The sequence below is a fragment of the Lampetra fluviatilis genome, chromosome 20, assembly GCF_964198595.1.
Source record: "Lampetra fluviatilis chromosome 20, kcLamFluv1.1, whole genome shotgun sequence".
Classification (NCBI taxonomy): domain Eukaryota; kingdom Metazoa; phylum Chordata; class Hyperoartia; order Petromyzontiformes; family Petromyzontidae; genus Lampetra; species Lampetra fluviatilis.
In genome coordinates this window covers 6,438,575-6,454,492 of record NC_136294.1, presented here as the reverse complement: position 1 = coordinate 6,454,492, position 15,918 = coordinate 6,438,575, and the positions used below count along the sequence as shown (strand labels likewise).

The 15,918-nt window shown below is 42.0% G+C and overlaps 1 protein-coding gene across 3 annotated transcripts in view; it reads left to right on the top strand.

Annotated features, from left to right (window-relative positions):
* Window positions 1-13,242: 13,242 nt before the first annotated feature.
* Window positions 13,243-15,918, top strand: part of LOC144937905 (ras-specific guanine nucleotide-releasing factor RalGPS2-like) — a 193,056-nt gene continuing 190,380 nt past the window's right edge. For all 3 annotated transcript variants that reach the window (XM_078865500.1, XM_078865497.1, XM_078865499.1), the window contains exon 1: window positions 13,243-13,366. The gene's annotated coding sequence lies outside the window, so the exon portion shown is untranslated. The remainder of the gene's footprint in view (window positions 13,367-15,918) is intronic.

The window sequence follows — 15,918 nt, the reverse complement described above, 5'->3', positions numbered from 1 at the left end:
CAAAGGGCTGCCAGGCAAAAATTTGCATGTCAATGCAAGATCGTCGAGCATCCTCCACGACAAGCGCGCCAAGGTGGCTGTTAATGTGAGAGATTAGCATGTTAATGCGAGAGATTAGCATGTTAATGGGATAGAGATGAGTATGTTAATGTGATATATTAGCATGTTAATGGGAGAGATGAGTATGTTAATGGCAGATATTAGCATGCTAATGTGAGAGATTAGCATGTTGATGGGAGATATGAGTATGTTAATGTGAGAGATTAGCATGTTAATGTGAGAGATTAGCATGTTAATGGGAGAGATGAGTATGTTAATGTGAGAGATTAGCATGCCAATGTGAGAGATTATCATGTAAATGTGAGAGATGAGCAGCGGTGGGACAAAGTCATTGTTATGCAAGTCCAAGTCGAGTCGCAAGTCATCAAATTCATGACTCGAGTCTGACTCGAGTCCAAGTCACATGACTCGAGTCCACATCTCATAGGTGGGACAAAGTCATTGTTATGCAAGTCCAAGTCGAGTCGCAAGTCATCAAATTCATGACTCGAGTCTGACTCGAGTCCAAGTCACATGACTCGAGTCCACACCTGGAGATGAGTATGTTAATGTGAGAGATTAGCATGTTAATGGGATAGAGATGAGTATGTTAATGTGAGAGATTAGCATATTAATGGCAGAGATGGGTATGTTAATGTGAGAGATTGGCATGTTAATGGGAGAGATGGGTATGTTAATGTGAGAGATTAGCATGCTAATGGAATAGAGATGAGTATGTGAGATTAGCAAGTTAATGTGAGACCGTGAAGCAGCAGCCTCGAGGATGGCGCGCGATGTAGCTGTGTTAGTGAGACATTTAATCTGTTAATGTATATATCATGCTATATTAGAATAAAGTTTGCTGGCTGTATTCATGCCTGGATGCACGGCTGACGGCGCGTGCGCGGTGGTGACGTCGCCGCGTATATTTTGCGTGATGACGTCACCCGCGTCAAGGCGTTGAGTCGGTTCGTACGTGATGACATCACGCGCCGCACCCTCAACCCCGCACCGTCCACCCCGATGGAGGGGCATTTGGAGGAGGGGGCAGAGGAGTAGATGAGTGAGAAATTGAGATAAATTGGAGATAAACGAGATAGGTGGACAGAGATATGGGTCTGGCTGGCATGCATGGATGGACGGTGGACTGAAAGAAACAGCCCACGATTCGCACCTCCTTGAAAAGTAATGGACAGACAATGTGTTTTGTTAAAGTTGGCATAATGATTTATTAATAATGCGGGAAATGCGTTATCATTGTGTCAGGGTGGAAGTTCGAACTGCAAAACTGGACATTTGTATACGGCAGCGGGAGCTGTAGTGTCCTGTTGTTGGGAAAACATGATGTGACGTTGCGGAGGCAGTAACAAAAAAGTCTTGTTTATAGAATACAGTCCATCAGAGGTTACACAATTTCATGCTTACTTGTAAAAGCACCAAATATTAGTGAACCATTTTTCTGTTCATATCAATATGGGACCTCAAGAAATGTCCAATCAGGTACTACATAATGGTTACTTATTAACCCGGTGACTTGTGCGTGATTCCACTGCTCATAATAGTGGAGAGTGACATCTGTACTTGTTTTGGGCCCCTTTCTCCACTCGGAATGACCAGAGTGGTGCTGTATGGTCAAACAACCCCAAATACCCCCATTATGCGAGCGCCACGGTGGCGAGATGTTAACTACCTTGCCTGGTATACAGGAGGTCGTTGGTTCGATTCTGACGCCTGTATAATTGGAGCTTGCATGTTATTCCCATGGTCGCGTGAATTTTTCTCTGGGTCCTCCGTTTTTTCCCTCCACATTTATAAACATGCGTTTACAGTATTTGCCTGATATAAATTTCAACATAATAAGCCACTTATTTGAGCTATCATTTGTGGCCAGGTCGCTTCTGAATAGGAGCTACATCGCTCAGTGGGCCTTACCTGGTAAAATAAAAGAAAAATTGTTTATAGTTTCAATAGTTTAGATCAACACACTGTGGGGAGGCCTTCATCCTTCTGTGGACTGACAAAGGGCTTATACAAAATATTTGATATTTGTTTATTCTCCCTGAGTACAAATTAATTTTAACTGTAAATTGTATCCGCAATGTTCACCTTTTCACATTCATGAATGGCACTGTATTGAAAGCATATCTGATTGAAACTAGGCTCAAATCGTGTACACTTTACTGGAATAGGCAATTTATGTTTTGTGTAGCTGTTATTCTACTGCGAGAGGTTGTTTTACAAGAGGCGTGAAGCAGCTTTGAGTAGGATTTTACATTTTCATTACAATTTAATATGGTGGAGTAAATTGTTGGCTCAACATGAAATCAAAGCAATTATTATCCAAGTCATCAAGTTTTTGGCAAAATATTGCTCCTAATAGTTTCAAGAAGAGCTGAAATTCCATCTCATTTATGCACTGGTATTATAGTTGAACGAATGCGATTTAAAAAAAAAATTCTACAAAAATAAAATTCCCTTCTACAAATATTGCAATTATTCTTCCCATGCTGCTGTTGTAGCATCACTCAGTTGTGAATTATAATTTCTGCAGAGGTTACCAAACATGCATGAATACATTCCTGAGCATTGCATTTTCTCTTTTCTTTTTTACTGAAATTATATTCAAAACAGAGACATTCGATATTCATTAGCCGATTAAATTAAGCTTCACTAATTTTACTGAACCCGAATAACTTTGTCGGAAAATTCCCTGCTGGCTTCGCGAGTTTCACGTGCTGGTCGGGGTGCCTCTCCCGGCAGCTGTTTCCCATGAAACCCAAGGAGACAGACACGCGTGTGTGCCATGCGCCTGTCGAATTCCTCTGATGTCTGTGTCCAAATAGCAAATAGCGGGGCCGGTGGCGTCAGAGCATTTCTCTTTTGTTGGGAGAAGGTGGAATTCTTCCTCGGCCCGCAAAAAAAAAGAGCTGTCACACGCTACGAGGCTCTCACGTCGCGCTATTAGTCGTCAGAGTGACGTTAAGAATCACCGTACCTCGGTGGTTGTCTTCACACCTGTTTAGCAGTACCGAGGCAGAAAGTGCGTGGGCTGGAATTCCTGTGGCGCTGCTTTGCTGAAAATGGCACACTTTTGACTCTAATGCACCACATCTGTGTGACCTTGCAGGTGTCAGGTTGTTGGGGGTTTTTTTGTTGTTGCATTTGGACTGATCCATTTTTTTTGTTGGACAGGGGTGACGCAAGATTTGTAACCAACCTGAAATGGTGCAGTCCGGCATAGTTGAGTTGTGGCAGGCGTGGCTTTAAAATCATTGGGATGTTTCATGCAAGGTGATATCCGGAATCCATCCACCTCTTCACCCTGTCGCTCTCATCTTTTTCACCCAGCTCAGATATCCTACAGTCTTCTGTTTGGATGCAGTGCAGTCCCCACCACCACAACCACCACCATTGCCTCTTACCCTGGATTTTCATTACATGAGCAATATTCCTTCGTGAGATGAAATAATCAGTGTCTTACTTTGCAGCAAAACGTCAGGATCTCGTGATCATTTACATTTTACTCATCATCGTTATCGTCACTTTCAATAAACTGCCAGATAATGGCTTTCTCAAGCTGCCACCATCTCTCACGTTCTTGCGATGTTATAATGTTTTTTTAAATAAAATGTCAGTTACAAAAGATATTTGTAATTCGCTTACTTTTAATTTGTGAACCCAAGGGAATTTGCAGAAACGGCTTTGATTCGCGTAGTGAGCAAGCCCACTTACCAAGGGTCTATAGCATGTCCAATGTATTTAATTGTAATCAAGGTGGTATTTTATTAATTCTTTATAGCCAAATGCATTACATTTGGTCCATAACAGGTCATATTACACACACTGTACTTGCAAGAATGCACAGTCGCTGCGCGTTGGAGGTCCTTGCTTTTCATTTAAAATTACTCTAAAGTGTTGCTGCACGTGTCGGTAATCAATTGTACACGTCAACATTGTTACATCGTTATAAAGTAAACATTAAAGAGGGGGGGGGGGTGCAGGCAAGGGGGGGGGCAACGTAAATTAAAAATGTGGTTGTCTCAGTCTAGTTTGGTTAATAGCGCTCCCAAATGATTTCAGGGGAAGTTTGCTGGCATTCAGAGCCACGACATCAAATTTGTTTGAATGGGCACTTTGGACGAGTTATTTTTTTTTTGCCGGGGAAAGAGCAGGTGTTTTAGGTCCCCGGCACGCAACACCGTGGCTGCGATTTTTTTCTCCCACCCCCCCTTCTAAATAATGTCAAATTTGCGTGGTGCAGTACAAAGCTTCCATTGATGGCTACAGAGTTTTTATCTGGAAATATGGCAGGTTTTTTTTCCAAAGCGGGTTTGCCATTTGTTTTCCACTGGGAGCTGCTGCTGGATTTTTTTTCCTTTCCCTTTTCAAATTTTTTTTTTTTCAAGGAGCCAAGGAAGGAGGTTTGTTTTATGTTTTTCAAGCAATTTTGTTTCTTTGGTATGAATACCGGCTCACCGCATGTGTGTGTATGTATGTACGCTGCGTGAATAATAGCTTTTTTTTGTCTTTTGAAAAAAAAAGCTTTATGAGCAAATGATTGGCCCTTCACCGCATAAGGAATGTACAACTGTGTCTAATTAAGGCAGAGAGAAGGCGCAAGGGTTAAGGAAGTACTCGACAAAAACCTTGGCAACATCTCGCGGAGTGTACCTGTCCAGCAAAAGAGAGACAAAGCCTTGGGACCCTACCGTGCGCACATTTCTCTCAACGGGAGTTTAAAGACGGTATTTCGCTTTTTTTTACATTTCACTTTTTAACCATCTTGCTGTTTTTTAAGCCATTTAAACTATGCAAATTTCAAACTCTTGCCAGTGTTGTACGTGCTGTAACATTCAATTCGCTTAACGTTCGATCTACCATAAGCTGTACGTATTTTTTTTAAACGTGGCTAGGCGAGTTTTGTGCCAACAATTGCTCTTTTGTTTCAGCTGATGGTGGTAATTTTTTGTATTTCTTGTAAACAAATGCCTAATAGGTGGCCCAATGTACGCCGAAATTTAACTCCGTTCCTCCTTGCGTTTAACTGGATCCCTGGGTTTTCAACCTTACTGTAGGGATCAAGCTCCTTTGACATTTGGTGTTTGACAGGGCTCAGCAAAGCACACGTGTTCATTTAATTGGACGTGCAGCGCTGCCGTCGGTAGCACCTGCACGGCATGTGCTTCGGACAGCCGTGCATTGTTACCCAACTGCATTTGTCGTCGGTTCTTGGTAAAAGCGTCAGAAACCGCCTGCAAGGTACGACGTCTACGGCAAGCAGCAGTGATGTGCCCACCACACCTTCTGCTTTGGTGTCCGCCAGCTCAAGGCCGCAATGCAAACTTGTTTTTATTATGATTTTGGAGGTTGATGTACCGACCACAACTTCTGATTTTGCATCCGCCAGCTCAAGGCCGCAATACAAACTTGTTTTTATTATGATTTTGGAGGTTGATGTACCGACCACAACTTCTGATTTTGCATCTGCCAGCTAAAGGCCGGATTATAAACTTGTTTTGATTATGATTTTTTTTTACGTTCAGTTGTTAATTGTCGGTATCGGACTTCATATAACAACGTGTTCATTTGTTATCGTCTGTTATAAACTTTCAATCATACCTGAAGCGCACAGACAAAATAATCAATGACGGTTCTGCAGTTACAAGGTTAGTCGTCTTCAAAACTCAAATAAAAATCTATTATCGGAAGGCCATTGTGAAAATGTAATTGTAAATTTCCTGACATAATTGGCCTAACAGACTACGAACCTACCCTGTTGTTGGAGATAGATGAAATGGCATTACGTGTTGTAGTTGAGCTTAAATTTACATGGATTCACATTTACACAATTATATCAAGATCTTGCGATTCATTAAGACCGCGTGTATTTGTAAAACTGAAATAAAATTCTGGTTCAATTTAAGCACTGAATCTAGACGTGCATTTTGGAGAAAAGACAGCCATTTCCATATTCATGGAACTGCTATTAATGTGCATTATTGTTCAGTAACGTTCACTAATGTGTTTTATGCCACAACTATGGCGTACATAGTTGAAGTAGGAAAGTATTTAAAAACAAATTGCAGTTACAGAATGATTATTGACCAACATAAGCAACGTTGAAATCTTCATAGTTTAACGCTAACGTTTAATCTTGACTTAAAGCTTTCGTGACTGCAGGAATTCATATTCTTGGGTCTTTCGGTAAAGTCACGTAGTTAGGGACTCCGTTTACTCATAGAGAAGTTGACACTAGACTTTGGGCATTTGGTTTCCGATAATGCAATAAAGAGTCGGAGCCATGTTAGCCTCTCAACCACATTTTTTATTATTTTGCACGAGATAGAATTCATGGCCCACACGCCATGTCGGGGGCAAATGAGTTTCTGTAGCGTCCATGCAGATTTTTCACGGGGCAGTCTGTTTACCCCCCGAGCACAGACAAATATATAAGCGTCTCATATCGCCGTGACTTCTGCGGTCAGTGACTGAGAATGAAACGGTGAGTTAACGGTCCAAATCCTGGATGCTCAGGAACAACCACAGATACCCACAGACGTTGAGGGTTGGGGATCCTCTATTTCTCTGCGCCGTTGCCTCTGTCCTTTTGCAGGCCACCGACACAAAGTTTCTTCAAAAGCTCTCATGCCATTGCGGCCAGACGTGCGGGAGACATTCATCTCGCAAAATATTTCCCATCACACGTATATATTGGTCAAACGGCCACGAGCAGGAATATTGCTGAAAGAAAGCGAATGCGACCTACGGTGGGCGGGCACGGAAGAGGGCACGTTTTGTACAAAATCTGGAGAGACAGAGGAAGCTGACAGGGGCTGATCTTAAGATATTGAACACACTGTAGGGAAATCACGGAACAAGCAAGGCATTGTTGCTTTCTTGGCTGGGCGTCTCGCGCGTTTTGTGTTGGGCTCAACACGCCCACGTCTGCTGCTGCTGCTGCTGGGAGCTGCTTGCAGCCCCAGTGGCAGGGCATGCAAGCGGAACCCGCGCGTTCTGGAACGCTGCGTTGCAATACGCTTTCTCCGTCTAGACCTTATAGAAACTCCCAAAGAGGCGAAAGTCTATTATACAGTAGCACAGATTTAAAGCGTAATTTTCTATTTAATTACGTATAAGATTTGTCTTAGAAGCATACCATTAACAGCTCAAAGTGAAAGGGTATTATAACGAGATGCTGTTAATGACCAACTTGTCGACATATTTTAACTGGAAAGATGAGGTTTTAGCACATATCTACGTTAACTTTTAATCATTGAAAGGACTAGTCCAGCATAATAATCTCTCTTAATCGGTGTGAAGAAAAATAACTCAAGGAAAAGAACAACAGTTGATTTTCAGAGACCCTGGCAGTTGCAAGTGCTGTATGTGCAACTCTTGCGCAGTGGAATCATTCTTGATTTATTTTTGCAACATCTCATGATGACAGTCCATGCTTCATTGTTCATGCGAAGCGTTCGTCAGTGTAAAACGTGTTTGGTAAATTATCTTGCGGTGCACTTGCCGACAAGTGACCCATAGCTAAAGCAATATAATGTGATGAGTAATTACATTGTCACAGGTGGATAAAATAACCTTTGTCAGGGCAGAATATTGCGGTCCTTGCCCATGGCAAGTATGTGACTGAAATTTTTGGTAGGTCTTTACAGACGGTTAGCCATATATATATTTTTCAAATTGGTGTGTTATGAAATGCATGTTGTTTATGCTGAATAATTGCAAGGCACTGCTTGTGATGGGCATGTCAATCGGGTTCTCTTAAATAATAGGCAATAAACAACAATTCGGATTTGAGACTATGCTTGGGAAATAAAAAATAAAATCCTTAGGCGATCCAGTTGTGTACATCTCGACCATAAAATACACCTATCGCAGTGTGAATTGTCCCACAGTGAAGTGCGGAATTATACAAAAATTTAAACAAATTAGTGACATCTAAGGACATTGGTGTATGTCGTTCTTCCATACTCCTCCGGTAAGAAAAAAAAAATCCCACCAAATCAATCCCGAGTTTCACGGCGTCGTCGATGGGACCGAGTATCCGAGATATTTCATGGCCGTATTCGGTGAAGTAAAACGGACAGGGGCGCAGGGCATGCACGCAAGTTTACGGCAGCCAGAGTAAACTCGTTCAGCTGTACTGATTCAAGAGGAAACTATTCCTCGGGGAAAGTGACCACAACTCCATATATAGGATTTGTTGTTTCTTTGTTGCTATATATAAAAATAAAAGGATATTATATCGGTCGGTATTTTCAGAGACAACATTGAGAAGTGTATTTTCAGAGGCCCAGATGAAAACCGTTCACTGTGGCCACTGTTTCGCATCTGGCTATGGGAACCCTTCCCTCATTTAGGGCACAGCTTGACAACACTGACGTGTCTCCTCAAATATACAGTACACCGATTTGCAGCTGATTCACTGAGGCCATAAATATTTAAGGCCTCTCAAACACATGGGGGGGGGGTGCCTAATGGTTGGCTGGATGAATTAATTAAATTGGCTTGCATTGGCTTTGGTGTCGTCAAAAGGCCAAACATGTAAAAAGTCTACCGTATTTAATTGTACATGTATTGCATAAACAAAATCCATACAGTTTGACACGTAGGCTTTCGCAACCAATATTCATAATGAAGGGTTTTTTTTGGGTTAGATCGCGTAAATATGAATGTGTCGTTAACCCACCACCACCCGACGCAGCCAATTAGTAAGGTTTGTCACGTAAGCAAAACGTGTCAACGAGTCACCGTTGTGTTGGAGAGTAAATCCACAATATTGCATTTTTTTTCAGAAATCGCCCAATGATGCTGCATCTAATTACCAGTATGCAAATGACAGCTGTCTATTATTTTCCATTGCCGAGCAACGGGTTGTCGACTCGTACATTTACAAACACAACTAATTAAAGTGATGGTGATCTACACAAGGGCTCACTAGCAATCAGCAGATTACATCTTGGTAATGACCCGTGGTAATTGTGTATTGGCCACAATACAGTACGTAGTTGCTTTCCATGAGTACGGCATTGCATTTGCATTTTATTTCCATTGTAGGGCAATGGGTTCTCTATTAGTCACGCGTAAAAACAATGCTATGATTTTGTTAAGCATTTGTGATTATTACATCACGCAGTGGATAGCTCATGGTTGATGATGATTCACCAATGGTAATAGGATAAAGGGCAATTAAAACTGGCATTTATTGAATGGGTGATAATTTAAACCAACTGCATAGCTTTGTCGTTATCCTGTGAGAATATAAATTGTGTTGAGTGGACAGCTTTTCAAGAATAACATTTAAAAACATTTATAATGAAATGGTTACGAATGTTGCTTAAGAGGGCTTGGTAAACTTGACCAACGTAAATTGGGTTAGGTGAAAAAAAATGTAAAAGGGAGGGGACTCGGAGGTAAAAGGGCTGCGGTGGTACAGCTGGGTTCTCATCTGGGATTCAGCCACCTGTAATTAATTTGGATTCTCCAGTGGAGCGAGTTGATGATCTCAATCTGGTAAGCAATGACTGCACAAAAACACGTTGAAAAAAACATCCCCATTAAATTTGGTAAAATTCCAATTCTAATAAAAAAAATCCTCGATAAGCAAGTGTAATCACGATATTGACAGCGAGTAAAATATATATATATTGCTCTGTCTGCTATGCGATGAAGATGACTCTGTAACAGGGAGGGTATGAAATTTGAGAGGTCGCTTGAAGATATTTCCGAAGCCACTCTGTGACATCGCCTTCTGTGGACCGTTCTCTTAACACGGATGATGCACACAGCTCTATGAGCCTTCTCAATAGACTCTTTGTCTCATGATAAGACACCGTTAACATAACCGGGATAAAACTGGAGAAAGACAAGAAAAAAAATCTAAATCAATGGAAACATATTTAAGCTGTTGAACACTGAGACCGAGAAAGGGACAAGCCGAGATTTTTAATTGCAATACTTTGCATGCATCTGCCACTGTCGTCTGCAAATAAATGTATGGGAACCCGAGAGTTTACTATCGACGCCTGTGGTTCAGTAAGCCAAACGAAGGCTTTTAATTAAACTGGATCTCGAAGACTCAGCCAGTCAGAAGTTGTTGCGTTGAGTAATACAGTAGTTTTGAAGGCTCTATCCATTGACATTTCTCTCGATCACACAGGCCGTGGAACTGAACTCTGGCCCATGGGCTGGAGGGGTCCAGGTTCTGGGATATGAAGGGGCGTCGAGGGGGTGTGGGATTGAACAGAGGGCCCATTTAATTCCTTGCATGAGGGCCAATGCAAACCACGCGATACCACTACGTATGTAATACAGAAGCCCAGTGCACGGTCCTTAATGACATAAACTATAATCATCATAAGTTTCAAATGCTGTACTGTAGTGTATTGTGTGTTACGTTATGACCAGTAACATAACCTCACTGCAGCATTGAAGCAGCATTATCATATGCTCTTATGTACTCTCTCGGTGGTTGAGCAAGCAGTTCGCAATCGGAAAGTTGCGAGTAAAAATTCTGGTTGGGGAGGTTGACTCAGACCATCATCCATAATAGGTCGATAAAATAAGTACAATTTTGTGGGGAAGTCAATAGTGATTGTCCATTGGATAGACTTGCCCTCACCCTCTGCCCATAGGAATGTGGAATTTCCTCCACTGTCTCAGGGCTGTTAAGAGGAGATTGACTATGGCCTAAATGCTAATTTGAGCCGGACAAAATGTTGTATTGTTTTAATTAAGAGACAATGTTCATCTTTTTAATCAAATTGTGTTTCTAATAATTTTTAAAGTGGAAGCCATGCTCCTATTGTAGTGAAAGTGTGCCCTTTTCCTTAGTAACTTACAGTTGAGGTGCGTGACTGCCTTAACGAGACACAAATCAGTGGGGGAGCCCAGAGTGTGTGCAGTTCATATCTGTAGCTGGCTCATCGTTGCTTGACCTTTAAGAAAGGTTGATCCGCGCGCTGACAATCGTGCAAAGGGCACATAATTAAAAGTGGAGTATTAATTACGGTACAGTGGAAGGCAATTACACTTGATTGTGTCTGGCGCGCCAGCTGTGTTTTGTCACATGGCATCAGATAGGCACGCGCTCGAGCGCATGAGCGCGTGCCTCGTTAACTGTGAGCAAATGTGCAATGCGTGGCGTGCGCTTATCCATTGACAAGGACACGGCTATCAGAGGCGTTGCTGCAACACTGGAATCGCTGGCTCGAGTTATGGCACTCATAGTCGTGGCTGTGCCGCCCTAATTTGGCTTACTTGCATTTCTCTAGCCGGTGTGACGGTGTTGTTGGCAGGCGATTCCATATTTGGGTACAGAGTCAACACAATATTTTGCTCGGCCACAATTCGTCCGACTAAAATAACACATCAATAACACACAGCGCACATGTCCTGCGCATACAATCTCAAGTATTGTCAGAGTTCCTGATACTACACGGTACAGTACTCGTATGCAAACAGAAATGTTATCGAAACCACAGTCAAATATCCTAAAGGTTAAAGAGCATCTTGTATAATTTCGTTGAAACAGTATTCGCACGTAATTAACGAGAGAAGCCCATTCGTCACTTGATGACAATTTTGGCCAGCACGTAAAAAAAATGCGGCCATAAATCATGGCAGCTCATAATTGAATTACATAAGTCCTCATGTATCCATCAAAAAATGAAAGTATGTCTTACACAATCCACCAGCCGCACGGCCATCTGATAGTGCATCATTTCAGCAGCATTGATTCAAGACACGCAAAACTTCTGAACCGGTTTCGACACACAGTCGGGCTTGTTTCAATCAATGATAGTGAACCTCCGATCATCACAGCAAGCATGGGACGTTGAGCCAACCAACAACGGGCCAACATTGGTCCCAACAGTTTAAACGTTGATCTAACGGTGTCAAACACATGCCAACCAAACGTTGACCCATAAGGTTGGCATGTTTACTGGACATCTGTGAAAAAGTTTCATCGCTCGTCGGATTTATTCAGGATAAATACATATTTAGATTCTTACTATATTTAGATTCTGTTAACTCGGTTACAGGGCAAGCATCTGTCCCTGTGTTGTACACGGTGGTCAGGATGTCTCAGGAAGTCTTATGACCCTCAATTAATTGACCCCTAACATTTTTTTCTGTGCATATTTATTCATGTTTTAAATTAATCTTACTTTTTAAAAATATTACTCTTTAGAGAATGAAATGGAGGGGTCACAAGACATCTGGACAACCCCCGTACATTCGTGGTCGCGTGGATTTTGCCGTCCACATTTAGAATCAACATCACACGCGTTTAGCGTATTTGGCTGCTACAACATTTCCACGTGATAAACCAGACTTCGTTGAGCTATACCATTTGCGATAGCTCTGTTGTTTATGGAAACAAATAGCTATATCACTCAGTTTGACCCTAACCTGATCAAATATAAAATATATACAGGGTGTCCCATGAATCTGGAATCACAGGAAAAACACAGCTCTGTGTTGTTAGCTCGCGGTCTGGATGCAGTCTGTTAAATTCAACAGCGACCTCCCTCGATTTCCGACGAGTGGAATTATCTGGACTCGTGCATCCTTACTCAGAGACATCTTGGGCCTGCGGAAACAAAACAAAAACATGAATTAAATTTCGACTTAAAGCTTTCGTGACTGCAGGGATTCATCTTCTTGGTTCTTTCGGTAAAGTCACGTAGAAGGGAAATAATAAAGTAATAAAAATAAAACATTAATTATTATGTTTGAGCTATATCATTTGCGATAAAAATAAAACATAATAATTATTATGTTTTAATATAATAATTATTATGTTTTATTTTTATTATTTTAGTATTTCCCTTCTACGTGACTTTACCGAAAGAACCAAGAAGAAAAAACATGAATTATTTATTTCCCCCCAATTATTCCAGACTTACGGGGCCACCTTTGTGCCGTAGAGTTTGGTGGCAAAACAACAAATGCCAACGGGGGGGGGGGGGAGTCAAACTGGGCCTCTTCGTGAGCGTCACAACGCTGGTGGCGGCTTGGGCGTGCGGGGAGTCTGGCACGCACGCACGCCTTGCCTGCAAATAAAGCAGCACACACCCCCCCTCCCATCCTCCTCCTCGATCCCCAGCAAGTGGGCACGGTGATGTCATCGTTTTGCCTACGATAGAAAGAGAGAGAGAGAGGAGGGACAGAGGAGAGCGAGCACAGTCCAGATTAGCAACCAGCCGTGTGCTCGTCTCGCGCTGGGTTGGTGGTGATCGGGGGCCAGGGGGGGGGGGTATTCCTGCGGTGCCGTGGGAGAGGCACTGATCCTTGGCGCGTGTTAACGGTAGGAACCCATTTATAAATGTGCATACACACACACGCGCCTTGAACATCATCTATCTCTCGCGTTTTGTCTGTACGTAGGGCTAAGCTAGATTGGAGGGGATTGTTGGGGGGGGGGGGGTGAAAAAAAGTTGATTGATTCATATATTGCGGTGTGGAAGGATGCATCAAATTGTAAAAAAAAATCCAGCACATGCTGCTGAGAACAGCTGATTCGTACGTTGCAGGCCGAGGTTTTTTTTTTAGTATTGCGAGCTGTCTGCTACTGCTGCTGCTGCATGGCCGGCGTTATGTAAAAACGTGCATCTCTCCCTCCTGCTGTCGTTCCACGGTGTGTGTGTGTGGTCGTGTGTGAATGGATGATGTCCGTGGCTCGGGAGGATGACGCACGGAAGATGTGACTTTATTGTTTTGAGGTTGAGCGAGCTATTGTTGCGCCCGTAGTTCAGCTGGGATGGGGCTGGGTGGTGATCGTGTGGTTGTGTGTGGGCTGGGTGGGGCAGGTCACACGGCCAAGAGTTTGTCACTAATTCTGCATGCCGTGTGTGTGTGTGTTACAAGTCGCTTGTCGAAATGTCAATTGTCCCGCCCCCCCCCCCCCCAACGATTTATTTTGAGCGTTGCTAGAATCTTTTGAAAAATCAATAATACAGTATTTACAAACAGTGCCGGTACTTGATTTAATAATTGTGGCACATTTGAACGAACGGCTGAGTGGGTGTAAGATGCGGTATACAGTAAACCATTGGGCGTAATGTGATGGTATACGGGCAGATCTTTTCGTTTTAAAATACGAGAAGCGCTACCGACATTGCCGCCTTTGGGGAGCTATTCGCGTGTGTGTGTGTGTGTCGTATACACAAATGTCAAATAGCCGTTTTGTGAATTGTGATGCCTTCCATAGGGACGCCGTGGTAAAGCCTTCTGCCAGACTGTGGGCTGATATCGTAAAGCTGATGGACGGCATTCGCGCACCGCTCGATGACTTAACCATGCACACACATCTGGGGTCATTATTTGACACGTCAATCCGTGTTCTCAATTATGATTTGTGTAATAGCTGAAATAATTCTGCGCATTGCAGGATAATGCATGGTATTCAATGGCAGTGCCGCATTTACGAAATTATTGTGAAATGTCAATGCTGTTTTGTGCACAGATAAGTTATTTATGCTTCATCTCTACAAGTGTTTACGATTTTTGTAGTGGAGTGCACATACCATGGAGTATTTATAAAATATAACACTTTATTTCAACACGCAGAGTCTTTTGAGAGCACAATATTGCGTGTTTTTTGTTAATGTTTTAACAAATCACCACATGATCATCGTACAGTATTGTAGCTATATCATGAAGATGTTTATGCACAGTGAATAACACAATATAACATTGCAACTGGTGTTGCATCACAATAGATTACGTGAATACAAAATCAGTGGCAATGCAATTGTATGGTAAAATGTTACTTTGGGGCCAACGTTATATTTACGATATGACTATCAATAATCACCATAGGAGATGTCCAAACAAATGTCATAAAAAAAAATCAGAGCTACAACACCATAATTGCTTACCCACCTATTAATTTCTCGAATAAAAAATAGATTCCAGAGGGTGATCCGTTTATAGACACCCCGCCAAAATGTGAGGCATCAAAACACTAGCATGGAAATGTAAAACCTCTGCACGTATCTCACCAATCTGAAGAGTCATCACAGTAAACCTTTCTCGAGCGCTCTCCTCTCTGTAAGACGTGGAGCCGTCGTTTTCACAACACTATTCAATTACCTGTTGAGAAACAAGAGTTGGAGAGGGTCGTTGGAAATTTGGTGAAGTGACTATAATGGATCCCCTTGTATGTTTAAATGATCGGTTGGACATTGTAATAAGTAGTCTGCTTTTTTATCAAGAAAAACATTCAACAAATATAGTTACGTGCCAAAGTAACATTTTACATCTCATTTTGCATGTCGGTAGATTAGAATGCCCATCGTTAGCTGATTTAAACTACGGTATGTTAAATTGTTTCAATTTTTTTTACACAAAGTTCCACAAAGTTGTTTTTAAGTCCATAGCGTCAGTGCACTCGTGTTACCTTTAACATATGGAAATTATACTTCAACATATGTGCTGTATTAATAATAGAAGGGCTGTAGCTAAAAAAACAAACAACATAATTCATCCTGAATAAAACATTGAGTGCTACATACAGTTTTCCAGTATATAAAAAAATACAGCTCCCTTATTATGAATGGACCCTTATTTACTGATGGGCTCCTTCTGAGTCTACCTTGAAAGAGATTTAGCATTTTACTCCTCATGTGGTTATCTATTTTTTTAATACCTTTATTGAAATTATACTCTTAATCCACGGTTTGTGGTCAAGCGTACAGAGACCGTAGTGCAGTCTACTCGCTGAAAGGCAGTGTAATGAGTTTAATTTTTGTTTCTTTCAGATTTAATGAGTAACAGAGAAATTGTAACTGTTTGGGGCTCTGTGATATCACTATGTACAACCAGGCCTTCTGGGAGATGCACACACGAGCAGCTACA